This window comes from Ursus maritimus, unplaced genomic scaffold (assembly GCF_017311325.1).
Source record: "Ursus maritimus isolate PB19 unplaced genomic scaffold, ASM1731132v1 scaffold_19, whole genome shotgun sequence".
Taxonomy (NCBI): domain Eukaryota; kingdom Metazoa; phylum Chordata; class Mammalia; order Carnivora; family Ursidae; genus Ursus; species Ursus maritimus.
In genome coordinates this window covers 53,223,010-53,235,765 of record NW_024424341.1, presented here as the reverse complement: position 1 = coordinate 53,235,765, position 12,756 = coordinate 53,223,010, and the positions used below count along the sequence as shown (strand labels likewise).

The 12,756-nt window shown below is 41.9% G+C and overlaps 1 protein-coding gene across 2 annotated transcripts in view; it reads right to left on the bottom strand.

Annotated features, from left to right (window-relative positions):
• LOC103657165 (zinc finger protein 45) overlaps positions 1-12,756 on the bottom strand; it is a 51,137-nt gene that overhangs the window by 17,974 nt on the left and 20,407 nt on the right. The window contains exon 1 of one of the 2 annotated variants that reach the window (XM_040634111.1): positions 1,259-1,422. The exons of the other annotated variant lie outside the window; for it this stretch is intronic. The gene's annotated coding sequence lies outside the window, so the exon portion shown is untranslated. Of the gene's footprint in view, positions 1-1,258; positions 1,423-12,756 lie in introns of those variants that run through there. 2 annotated transcript variants of the gene reach the window in all.

Genomic DNA, 12,756 nt, shown 5'->3' with positions numbered 1-12,756 from the left:
GAAGGAAAAAAAGGGCAAGGGCAGTTGAGAGCTGGCAGCAGCTAGGCCTTGAAGTTTTCAACTCATCATAAATAATTTCAAGAGTATCAGCAATTTTCAGACATAATTACTTAGTGACAATGGTGCAACAAGAAATGCAGTCTTTTTTGAGACAAAGGCCAAGGAAAGAAAAGGAGGCTCTGAAATACAATTATGTCTTTGTCCTTGAGAAATCAGGGGATATTCTGCCCCCGCCCTGTCCCTCCTCCTTTCCAGCCAGAAACGGTTTGGGAGTGTTCACCTTAAAAATAAAACTGCCAGTTATTTTACTGGAATAGCAGAGAACTGCAATCCAGGACAAGCAAGATATGGCAAAACCATAGGCAAATCCACAGAACAAAGGAGAGGAATACTCGTACACGGAAAAGGGAGAAATTGGGAATGCTGTCATAAACAAAAAGTCCACTGGAATAAACTGGGGCTTGGAAGTACAGCGGCTTTTCATCGGCTAAGTTTTGACAATCTCTCATTGGCTGGGCTGACTCAGGGGGAGGAAAGTCACTCTTCCTTCCTCTGAGATAGTAACTAATAGCTAAAATAGTATCAGGTGGTCTCTTCCAAGTGTGTCTGCAATTGACAAGAGTTACGGTAGGGTATGAGGGCTTTCCCCCTGCCAGCCTTTTCCTTTTATTAATTTTCACAGGAGTAACTCCTCAGAAGGGGTTCGGGACTATCAAGCTTCCCACAGGGATCAAAAAGAAGTGCCAGGAGTCACTGCAGCCACGATATTCGTGGCTGTCCGGTTACTAAGCACTTAACGAAATTAAAGAGTCTAATACTAAGAGACCACCATTCACCACGGCGCAGGAACTGTCCTTACGACTTTTATTTACACCATCTCGCTTGATTCTCAAACCACTGGATTAGAGGAAGGTAGGAATGTCATCCCAATTTTACCAAAAAAAAAAAAAAAAAAAGTACAACACTGGAGACAAAAATGTAAGTAAGTGGCCCAATGACCAACCGCGCTACAAGGGCAAAGCGAGAGAAAGGTGGGCGGCCTGGGAAGGCAGAACCCCCGGCGAAGAAGAGTCCGGGAGACCCTCACCAGGCCATACGCTGCTCAACTTGCCCAGACGCCAAGAGGGTCCCTGGAGGCGAACGCCACTCCAGCCCTCAAGCCACCTCTCTCGAGCGCAGCTCTTTCCCCCAAATCAATGGCCAGTGGTACTGGCACCCAGGGAAGTTCAAGAGGGTCCCGAAACCAGAACCTACTCACCACAGCGATATAGTCCGCAGCGGTGGCCGCTCCAACCTGGCCACCTGAGCGGAAGTGCCTGAGACCGCCCCGCCCCAGGCTGCACTGGGCATCGACTACCCAGAATTCCTCTCCCCCGGCAGCCTTGCGGAAGTATGAGTCTCTCCCTAACTGGCGGACTACACTTCCCAGAAAGCCGGAGAACACCGGCCCCGTTCCCACCCTCCTTGGCCGGAAGTGCTTGCGACTCCTGGGAGATGCGGCACTGTAGTTCCCAGAACGGTCATGGTTACTGAGTTCTTGTTGTCCAGTTCTTGGGCGGTAACCTGCGTTCCCACACGCGGCTAGAGTTCACCTCTTCGGAATCCGGCATCAGAAAATATTCTGTGTTATTTAAACTATTATTAGTTTTGTCTCTACAATAACAGCAAACCTAGCTAATACATCATTGGAAGGTTTTGTTCAAATTTCAGTGATGAACTTAAGATCCTCAGAAGGATACACAGGGTGAAGCCTTAAGAAGCTGTACATTTGGAAACCTACACAGGAGAACTGTTGAGAAAAACAGTTTAATTTAAAACTGTATTACAAAATTCATAGGCCCAAGAGAGGTATGGTAATTTGGCTGATTCTTTATTATCTCTCCCACATGAGTCTGAATCACCCCAAATCCATGAGTCACCTCCATTCTGTCAGTACACTATCATGTGATGGCCTAAAGAAATACTGTGCCACAGAGAAGCACCATTAACGGGAATAGCCAAGGCACCTCGACAGAACTTCAGGGGCATAAGTCTTGGAGTTTCCTGGGATATTTGGTAGACCACTCTGATGAGATAAAGACCAGAGACAACCCCAGGAGAAACAAGATTGGACACACACGGGTCCAGATCCAGTCTCTAGGCAACCCAACTGGACAGCACGCACTACCAGTAATGACCAAACTCAGGCAGCAGAGGGCAACATAAAAAATTTGACATTGTATAGTGTGGGCCCTCCTGAGGCACAGGGCCTGACCCTGTCTACTTGGATCTAAGAGCCCTATGGTCTCCTTTATTCTGACAATCTCACCTCTTTCAACACACATAGTCTTTTATTTTTATTTAAATTCTAGTTAGTTAACATACAGTGTAATAGTGGTTTCAGGAGAATTCAGTGATTCATCACTTACATACATCCTAATGAGTGCCCTCCTTAATACCCATCACCCATCCAGCCCATCCCCCACCCACCTCCCTCCATCCCCCCTCAGTTTGTTCTCTATCATTAAGAGTCTTTTATGGGGGGCGCCTGGGTGGCACAGTCGTTAAGCATCTGCCTTCGCCTCAGGGCGTGATCCCAGCGTTCTGGGATTGAGCCCCGCATCAGGCTTCTCTCCTGGGAGCCTGCTTCTTCCTCTCCCACTCCCCCTGCTTGTATTCCCTCTCTCGCTGGCTCTGTCAAATAAATAAAATCTTTTTTAAAAAAAAAAGAGTCTTTTATGGTTTATTTTCCTCTCTCTTTTCCCCCCTCCCATATGTTCATCTATTTTCTTAAATTCCACATATGAATGAAATCATATGGTATTTGTCTTTCTCTGACTCATTTCGCTTAGCATAATGTACTCTAGCTCCATCCATGTCATTGCAAATGGTAAGATTCCATTCTTTTTGATGGCTGATTAATATTCCATTGTTTATATATACCATATCTTCTTTATCCATTCATCAGTCAATGGACTTTCTCTTCACAACTATTTGTTTTAGGGACATTAAGGTCAATAGCCAATGTCATATATCAGGCTATTCTGAACACTATGTTGGCTCTGCTGTCCATTGGAGTATTCCTGCCCAACTTGTCTTGGGATTAAATGCCATCACTTGGCTGATACCACACTAGGATCCCGTCACTTAATTTCATTTAGGGATCCCAGTTCAATGGAGTTCCCACTGCAATACCACATCTACAAAAAAGAACAAACCTGGAGCTCTTCAAAGATGCTGAGATTCCTCTCATCAATTATTTCTCATGGTGAATTATGGTTTCTCTATTGCTTCAGGGTGGGTGAGCATGTCTAACATAAATCTGCTCTAACATTCAAATCTCCCTATGACTTTGATCACTTTCCTCCACATTGTACCAAAGAAATTCTTGAATTTCAACTCAACTTACTGTAGCTACATCTCCTTCCATTCTTTCAACCTACCAACCAACCCCCACCACCACCGACAACAAAAAAACTCTTTCCAACTTATGGAGCTAAAATATTGAATCCAGAATCTCTGCTTAGTGAGCCTATTTCAATTTATTCATCTCACCCAATTTTATACTCTTTGTACCATGATCCCATATCCCTAAGATCTAGTCCCAAACATGTTCCCAGATTTGTCTATATAAATTGAAAAATCTTGAAATTCTTTTGATGTGTGGAGTACCACCTTGGTGTTATATTTGTACCTAAGTCTTTGGTACCAGGTATGACTTGAATCTAAGGATAGGTGTGGAAGCAAAGAAGTGTAGCAGGATTTGGTCCTGAGGAGAATCGGCAGTGTCTTTCAAGGTATCTATCACAGAGGAAACCACTGCATGTTCTTCAGACATAAAAGGGTCAATTTCCTCAGGCAGTAGTGGAATGACTGCTTCTAGTGGCAAGGACAACTTTGCAAGATTCAGGGGTTTGAGAGCAATCACTCATGGACAAGGTACATTTGTAGGTATCCCGTATTTCAAGAGAAAAGTTCCAGCATTGTTGGAGCAACAAATCTGAGAACAGATGTATAGACAAGGATAAGAACAGTTTCACGTTACTTGTGTCACCTCTCTTCCAAGACAGCAGAGCTCAGTGCCAAGAGAGATCCACTGACCTGCAATTTCTCCCATGTGGAAGAGGATGATCATGTGAGTGAGTACTCGGCTTCCCCAGCTGTGTGATGCTGCTCAAGAGGCTCACTTCTTTCCTGCTCTACCCAGAATGCTGAGGTGATCTCCATGGCTGAAGGGTTTTGAGAGGCTGCGAGCACAGCAACCAGGGCTTGGAACTCATCCAAGGTACACAGATTCTACCAAATGCTTCACAGACTGTCAGGAAGCCTGCCCACAAGCTGCTGCTGGGGATGCCTCTCCTGCAGTCTCTGCAAACTGCCCATTGGCACCTCCAACCCTCCAGGTGCCTCATTTCCTCTACCTTGTGACTAGCCATCTGCACCCACCCCAGCAGATGAGAAGCTTGAGCCTTTGCAGACCTCTAGCAAACACACATAAAAAGCCAGCCCAATTCTGCAGAATTTGGAAAAGGAATACAAACATAAGCACTTCAAGGAAACACCATAAGGGGAAAAATGGGAGGCTCTCAACACCAAGCCTGGCTTTGTGGCATAGAGAAAAGGCATGAAATCTTATAAATGTCCCCCATCAAGAGGGAAGACAAAGTGTGGAGTGGAGGCATCCATAGAAAAGTTCTGAGAAAGTCTCAGAATCCCTAGTCAGTTGACTAATGATAGTATTCCTCTACTGAAGCCAGTTGGTAGAGACTGGAGGAGGTGACTGCTTCTTTAAACGAAAAGACAGCAACACAAGACTTCAAGAATATGAAAAATCAAGAAACATGACACCACCAAAGGAACACAATAATTTTTCAGTAAGTAACCTCAAAGAAATGGAGAGTAAAGAATTGCCTGACAAAGAATTCAAAATAACTTTTAAGGAAGTTTAATGAGGAGAACACTGATAGACAAGAAAAATTAGGGAAACAATACATCAATAAAACAGGAAGCTCAATGGAAAGATAAAAGTTAGAAAAAAAGAACCAAACTGAAATTCTGGAGCCCCAAAATACAATGAATGAAATGAAAAGTGCAATAGAGAGCATGAACATCAGACTTGTTCAAGCAGAATTAAAAAATCTGTTAGTTCAAAGATGAGTCATTAGAAATTTTTAGTCAGAGGAGAAGAAAATGAAAAAGAGTGAAGAAAGCCCATGTGAATTATGGGCTATAATACAGGAAAACAATACACATATTATGGGAGTCCCAGAAGAAGAAATAAAGGGGAAGAAAGCTTATTTAAAAATATATATAATGACTGAAAGACCCCCAAATCTGGAGAGAGATATGCAGATTCAGGTACATGAAGCTCATAGGTCCTGAAACACTATCCACTGAAAGAGGACTTCACTGACACACATTATAATACATCTGTTAAAAAATACTGGGTGTTATGCACAAGTAATGAATCATGGAACTTTACATCAAAAACTAGGGATGTACTGTATGGTGACTAACATAACATAATAAAAAATTATTATAAAAAAATTAAAGAGAGAATTTTGAAAGCAGCACAGGAAAAGAAACTCACCACCATAGGATATTTCATCAGAAACCTTGAAGGTTAGGAGAGAGATGATATATTCAAAGTGCTGAAAGAAAAAAAAACTGGCAACTGATACTACCCAGCAAAGCTGTCCTTCAGAAATAAAGACTTTCCAAGACAAACAAAAGCTGAGGGAGTTCATCAGCCACAGACCTGCTTTATAAGAAATGCTACAGGGCATTATTCAAGCTGAAATGAAAGGATGCTAAATAGTAAATTGAACATGTAAGTATAAACCTCACCAGTAAAGAAAAGGAAGTATACTGTCAAATTCTCCTAGTGGTGTATCAATTCCTTAACTCTAGTATAAAGGTTAAAAGAAAAAAAGCATTAAAAATAACTATAGGTTCCTCAAAGAGTTAAAAATAGAACTACTCTGAGGTGCCTGGGTGGCTCAGTCAGTTAAATGTCTGCCTTTGGCTCAGGTCATGATCTTGGGGGTCCTGGGATCAAGCCCTGCATCGAGCTCCCCACTCAGCGGAGAGTCTGCTTTTACCTCTCCCTCTGCCCCTCCCCCAGTTCCTTCTCTCTCAAATAAATAAAACCTTAAAAAACTTAACTATCTTAAAGTTTATAGATTTAATAGAGCTTCAAAGTACTCAAAGCAAAAACCGACAGAAATGAAAAAAGAAATAGACAAATTCACAATGACATCTAGTAACTTAAATATTCCTCTCTCGGCAATTGATAGAATAAAAAATTAGTAAAGCTATAGAAGACCTGAACAACATTATCAATAAGCTTGATCTAATTGAGCTGACATATATAGACTACTTTATCCAACAGCAGAATATATATATTTTTTCAAGTACACATGGAATATTTACTAAAAGAAACCACATTCTGGGTGGTAAGAAAAACCTCAACACATTGAAAAAAAACAAATCATAAAATATTTGCTCTGATCACAATGAAATTAAAATAGAAATTGGGATCACGTTACCTGGATAATGCCCAAATATATGGAAATTTAAAATCACCATTCTAAACAATCCATGAGGACACCTGGGTGGCTCAGTCAGTAAGCATCTGCCTTCGGCTCAGGTCATGATCCCGGGGTCCTGGGATCCAGCCCCACATTGGGTTCCCTGCTGAGCAGGGAATCTGCTTCTCCCTCTGCCCCTCCCCCAACTTGTGCGCTCTCTCTCGCTCTCTCTCTCTCTCTCACTCTCAAATAAATAAAATCTTTTTTTAAAAACCCATGAGTCAAAGAAGAAATCGCAAGAAAAATTAAAACGTATTTTATGGAAGTGAAAGCACAACATAAAATTTGTACCATACAGCTAAAGAGAAAAATAAATACAATTAAATGATTGTATCAGAAAAGGTCTCCAGGGGTGCCTGGGTGGCTCAGTCGTTAAGCGTCTGCCTTCAGCTCAGGGCATGATCCCAGGGTCCTGGGATCGAGCCCCGCATTGGGATCCCTGCTCCACTGGGAGCCTGCTTCTTCCTCTCCCACTCCCCCTGCTTGTGTTCCCTCCCTCACTGGCTGTCTCTCTCTGTCAAATGAATAAATAAAATCTTAAAAAAAAAAAAAGAAAAGAAAAGGTCTCCAATCATTGAACTAAGCTTCTGCCTTAAGAAAGTAGAAGAGTGAAGTAAAAAAAGAAAGGCAAGCAGAACATAGTAAGAATTTAAAAATCAATAAAATAAACAAAAGAGTAGAGGAAAATCAACAAAACTAAGAGCTAGTTCTTTAAGAAGACCAATAAAATTGATAAACCTCAAACAGTAACCAAGAAAAAAGAAGAGATACAATATCACCAACAGCAGGAATGAAAGAAGGAACATCACTACAGGTTCCAAAGATACGAAAAGGACAAGGAAGCTCCTCTCAATTAACAAGCCTCATTACTGTCATTAATAGGCTAGACCAACACTAGGGAAGCCCTTAATTAATTAGAACTAATAGCAACAAATGAATCTGTGTTGGATGCCACCATGTACCATATTAATCCTAGAGTGGCTCAAATAAAACTCTAAATTATTGTGGTGGTTACAAAAAAAATGGAATCCACCAAACAATGCTTCCTCATCAAGACTAATTCAGAACTTGTGTGTGTGTGGGGGGGTGTACTTATTTATTTTTACTGTTGTTTACTGGAGATTCACACACTTAGACTCCCCAGTCACCTGAATCACAGAAAAGTCCAACTTAAAAATGCAAGCCTTATTCCCAACAGGCCATTTAATTACTAAGCATAAACCTCAGTCCTTCCACTGCTCCTAATATCCTTACAGATGTCCCAGCTACCATGCCACGCATTGACATACACAAGGCCTTCTCCCATAGCCTCAATGAACCTTTTAACCAAAATGAACCCCTTTACCAACCTCCATCAATGGCAATTCTTTGCCTCTTGCCCTGGTTAGGGACTAGAGGTCCTCTGTAGTCTGGTCACCTCCTGGAAATACATGCTGATATACTTCATTGGTGGGTGGTATTTTGGTCCAAATAAAATATTCAATTTTATTAAGTATTTTATTGGTCTTGAATACTGGGTTACCCTGGTGCCTGGTGACCCTTCAGAGTTTAAAAAGGGAAAATCCCTCACTACTAGGAATGTCACTGGACACCAAGTCCATGGAATTCAAAAACTTCTCTCTCATCATAGGCACTAATAAACTTGTGGCCCCAATGAAATTACCCAACTCCATATTGGGTTAGATGTTTTAACTAATGGACATTTATATTAATTTAAGTCCTGTGATATTGTGATATAATAAGAAATATATATATTTGGTCTTCATCCCCAGTTCCTGGCATAGAATTCCTAAATTTGTTGGAATATCCAGTGTGATAGGAGCCTTTTTTGTTCTAATGAGGCAACTCTTGATGTGCCCCTTAATAGCTTCAGGATGGGGGCACCAGAAAGACCAAGGTATGATTCAGGGGTTGGAACTTTCAGTCCAATAACCCCAATGTCTGGGGAGGGGGAAGGGGATGGAGATTGAGTACAATCACTAATGATCAATGATTTAATCAATCATGCCCACATAATGAAACCTCCATAAAACTCCCGAAAGGGTGGGGTTTGGAGAGCTTCTGACTTGGTGAACACATCAAAGCAGTGGGAGTGTGGTGCACCTGGAGAGGGCATGGAAGCTCCAAGCCCTTCCATCCATACTTTATGCATCTTTTCCATTTGGCTCTTCCTGACTTGTGCCCTTTATAATATCCTGTAATACTAAGTAAACTGATTTCCTGAATTATTCTTCCTGGTGTGCTTCTGCCAACATCACCTTAATAGGCCTCATTAAAACTTGGTTAATTTCCTTTGGGCCCCCAGATATCATAGACTCTGATCAGGATAAACACTCTAGTGCTCATTCAGTACAGGCACGGACCTTACAAAAAAGCATCACTTGGAACAATTCATTGTCCTATCATCTACAGATAGAGAAATAATGGTCTACTGAAGGACGCCCTATTAAAATCACAAAATGGATAATGGCTTCCAAATGGCTCTCTCTTTTGCACACTGCTTTAGCCGCCCTGAACTTTCAATTTTTAGGTCCCAAGACTCGCTGCCAAAATGCCATCAGGGGACCATCCCTCTTCTTCCCTGTATCTACAAGACCCTGATAGAACTCCCTTTTTCACTTAACAACACTCCCCCAATCTCCCGCTTCTTTTCAATTTTGGCACAATGTGTGCTGGACTGGCATCCAGTTCTATGGCAGATAATAGAATGGGATCCACTGAGAACTGAGGGCCCATGACCCCTGACAAGATTATTCTATAGGCCACAAGAAAGGTCTCTGCCAAACCTGCTACCCTTCCCCAATAGTATAAAGGCTGGCTAATGGGAGGTCTCCCTTTACAGGAAATATGTCTTGGTACCTAGTCCCACACCTGTAATTGTGTGGATCTTCAAACAAGGGGAAAATCTTAAATTACTTCCCAGCACCAACATTTTTTTTTTGAGAGAGAGAGAGAGAATGCATGTTAGCATACACATGCGTGTGAGCAAGGGGGTGGGGGATGAGGGAGAGGGAGAGAGAGAATTCCAAGCAGGTTCCACGCTCAGCATGGAGCCCGACATGGGGCTTAATCTCATGACCCTGAGATCATGACCTAAGCCAAAATAAAGAATCGGACACTTAACATACTGATCCACCCAGATGCCCTTAAATAGGACACCAGCTCTGGCTTCAGCCCATTATGTAAATACCTAATGGGGGAGCCACTACAGGATCTGGCATGACAATGCCCATGACTCCCATCATAATAAACAGGCACCCCCAGCATGCTGTGGCCTACACATCAAAGGCAAAAATATGTCATCATGGGACATTGTGGCCCTACTTGGCCTGACCTTGTCTCATTTGGCTCATTATCTGGGCCTGGAATTCTCCCACTTCATCCAGCTCAATGCTCAACTCCATTCAGTTACTTCACAGCTTTACTTGATAACAAACGGAGGCAAACGTGACAGAAGACAAAATGTGTATCTGCATAGGTAGTGCTCTTAAGGCTACTTGTATTCTACATCTGATACTTATGTGGTCACCTGATACAGCCAGTGTGCCCCAGAGCATCCCTTGGGCTTCAGTCACTCTTGCAATAATTTCCCAAATGCAGAACTTTGCCTTCCGGTCTTGGGTGTTAGCCCAGGACTCATATTAGGAGTTTCCATCATCTACCACACAAGGGTCCTTACTATCCACAAGTCAATCACAGATGACAGTGCAAACCACCACCACCAGCTCAGGGATGAGGATCTCAGCCCCAGAGACCAAAGCATCCTAAATGATAACTTTAGCACAACCAACAGTTCCAACCTTGATGCTGACTCAAGATATTCTATCACAATTTCATGCCACAGCCCATCAAATAAAATTCTGACACCACCCTCTGCTCCAAGTTCAACAAACAGTTTTCCCCAACCAGCTTGTACCCCCTTTTCTGGCCACTATAACTTCCCAACTTCCCCTTTTTAAAACCACTCACCTTCTGCCTTATCTCCAAAGTTTCAATCTATGTGGTCTTGCTTACACTTTGTTCCTGACCTAGCCAATGCCAATATTATCATAGGCAACTTAACTGAAGCTCCCAATTTCTGTGCTTATGTGTATCCCTGCAACCTCCATATTCTCCTCCCTTATACAATGTAGGCACACTGCAAGAAACTAAACCTTTACTCACCTAAACATACCCAGGTCCTAATGAAGTACATAGGGACCTACTATTGCCTATTACGTATTCCAATGCATCAAGGAACACAAAAATAATTTAAATTTGTGCTTGAACCATTCTTTTCCTCCTTCTGGTGCTGCCCTTTTGTTGCAAGCTAGCACCCTGCAAATTAGCCAATTTATATACACTGGTGCCTCACCACTTAATTTCACCTTTAGGTGAAATTAGTCCCTACACAAGTCTAAAACTCCACTTCCTTCCATGCTTGAGTTGGGACCTGGATATGGTAACTGCCCCCACACCACTCCCCACTATGACCCCACAACCACATCAGCTCCAATCCTTTTGTTCAACAATCCATGCTACACTCTCCACTATTCCCACATCACCACACCACTTCCTACTTTCCTCCAGTTGTTGAATAATTTCTATAAAACAGTTAACATGCTACCCAAAAGATAAAACTCCAATACTGGACCAGGCACCCCAGTTTGGGTAACCACTTATACAACTAATTCCCACCCTCTTGGAGGTCTTTGCTATCCATATTAACCACTCACTATCCTCTTTGGTCACCCTCCAGTTACTTTACTTCCCCCAGGACTTCCTCAACTTCACCAGGCTCTTCTTCATTATCTTTCCCTTCACAAATCCTATGCCCTTCCTAGCCTCTACCAACAATTGCTGTTACATACAGCTATTGAAAGTATATGGCCCCATATGTATATATTAACGTACCCCCAACAGGGTACACACAGACTATCTTCTAAATCTATTATAAATTATGCCTCATTTTTTATATACATTTTATGTATACCACAATTTTTGGTATAATAGGTACAAGTCTAGGTCTTTTCAGTTCTGTAACACAGACTTAGCACCTAGAGGGCAGCCAAACAATGTCGTGACTCGTGGCACACCACGTATATCAAAAAGCCCAAGATTTAGAAGGCTTTAATAAGAGAGAAAGTTCTGTAGCTGCTATAGGAGCTGATAACATTGCATTGGCATCTCAAGGTAGATCCTTGAAGGGAACCTCTGGCTGTATGTAGGTTAATAATACAGGAAAAGTCTCTAAAATAGTTCAAAAAATAAGACAAAAATCAAAATAGTAAGTGATTTTGCTAAGTTACTATAATATTCCAAGAGATTTCTTGAATCCCCATTGACTTCTTCTCTTGGATCCTTCTCCTACCTGGATTTTTATTATCTGGCCCCATATTATCTTTCACAGAGCTATCATAATAACTGTTGACCTAATTATTTTGGGTCAACTTTGCAAAGGTGCCCTCTCAAATACCAGTTTATTTACAGGGATACCTGGCAGATTGCCATGCTAGCCCAAATGTCACGAGTGAATTGTGAAGACCATAGGAAAGAAACTTAGACATATGACTTAGTGTCAGCAACTTATAAGCTTCATCTCCTGCCCATGTCCGCTGACTTCTTCACGACGCTGATAAGGTTCACCTACCACTCCCAAAGTGCAACCTCCCACCATTTTTTAAACTTGTTTAGGGAGGACTTCCCCTGTATAAAACACCTGAACGCCGACTGTTCTTTCTGTTCTGGACCTTCTCCTGGACCTATCCCCTCTACCTCTGATCATCCCAAAGGACTACCATCGTGAGTTTTGTCACCCAAACCTAATGTTGGTGGGGGTGCTTCCTTACATCACAATGAAGTTGCTGTAACACGTACATCAACTGGCAAAAGAATAAAACTTTTTGCAGATGACATAATTATCTACACAGAAAATCCCGAGGAATCTATACAGAATGGCTACTTTAACTAATATGCAAGTTTGGCAAGATTATAAGATACATAAAACAATCAACTGCATTTTTTATATGCTAGCAATAAACAACTGGAAACTGAAATTTAAAAATAGTACCATTTAATTTGGCACCAAAACCCACAGAGTCCTTAGGTATAAATCTAATAAAATATGTGCAGAATGTATGTGCTAGACAGTATGAATTACTGATAAAAGAAATTAGAGGGGTCCTAAACAAATTGGCAGATATTCTGT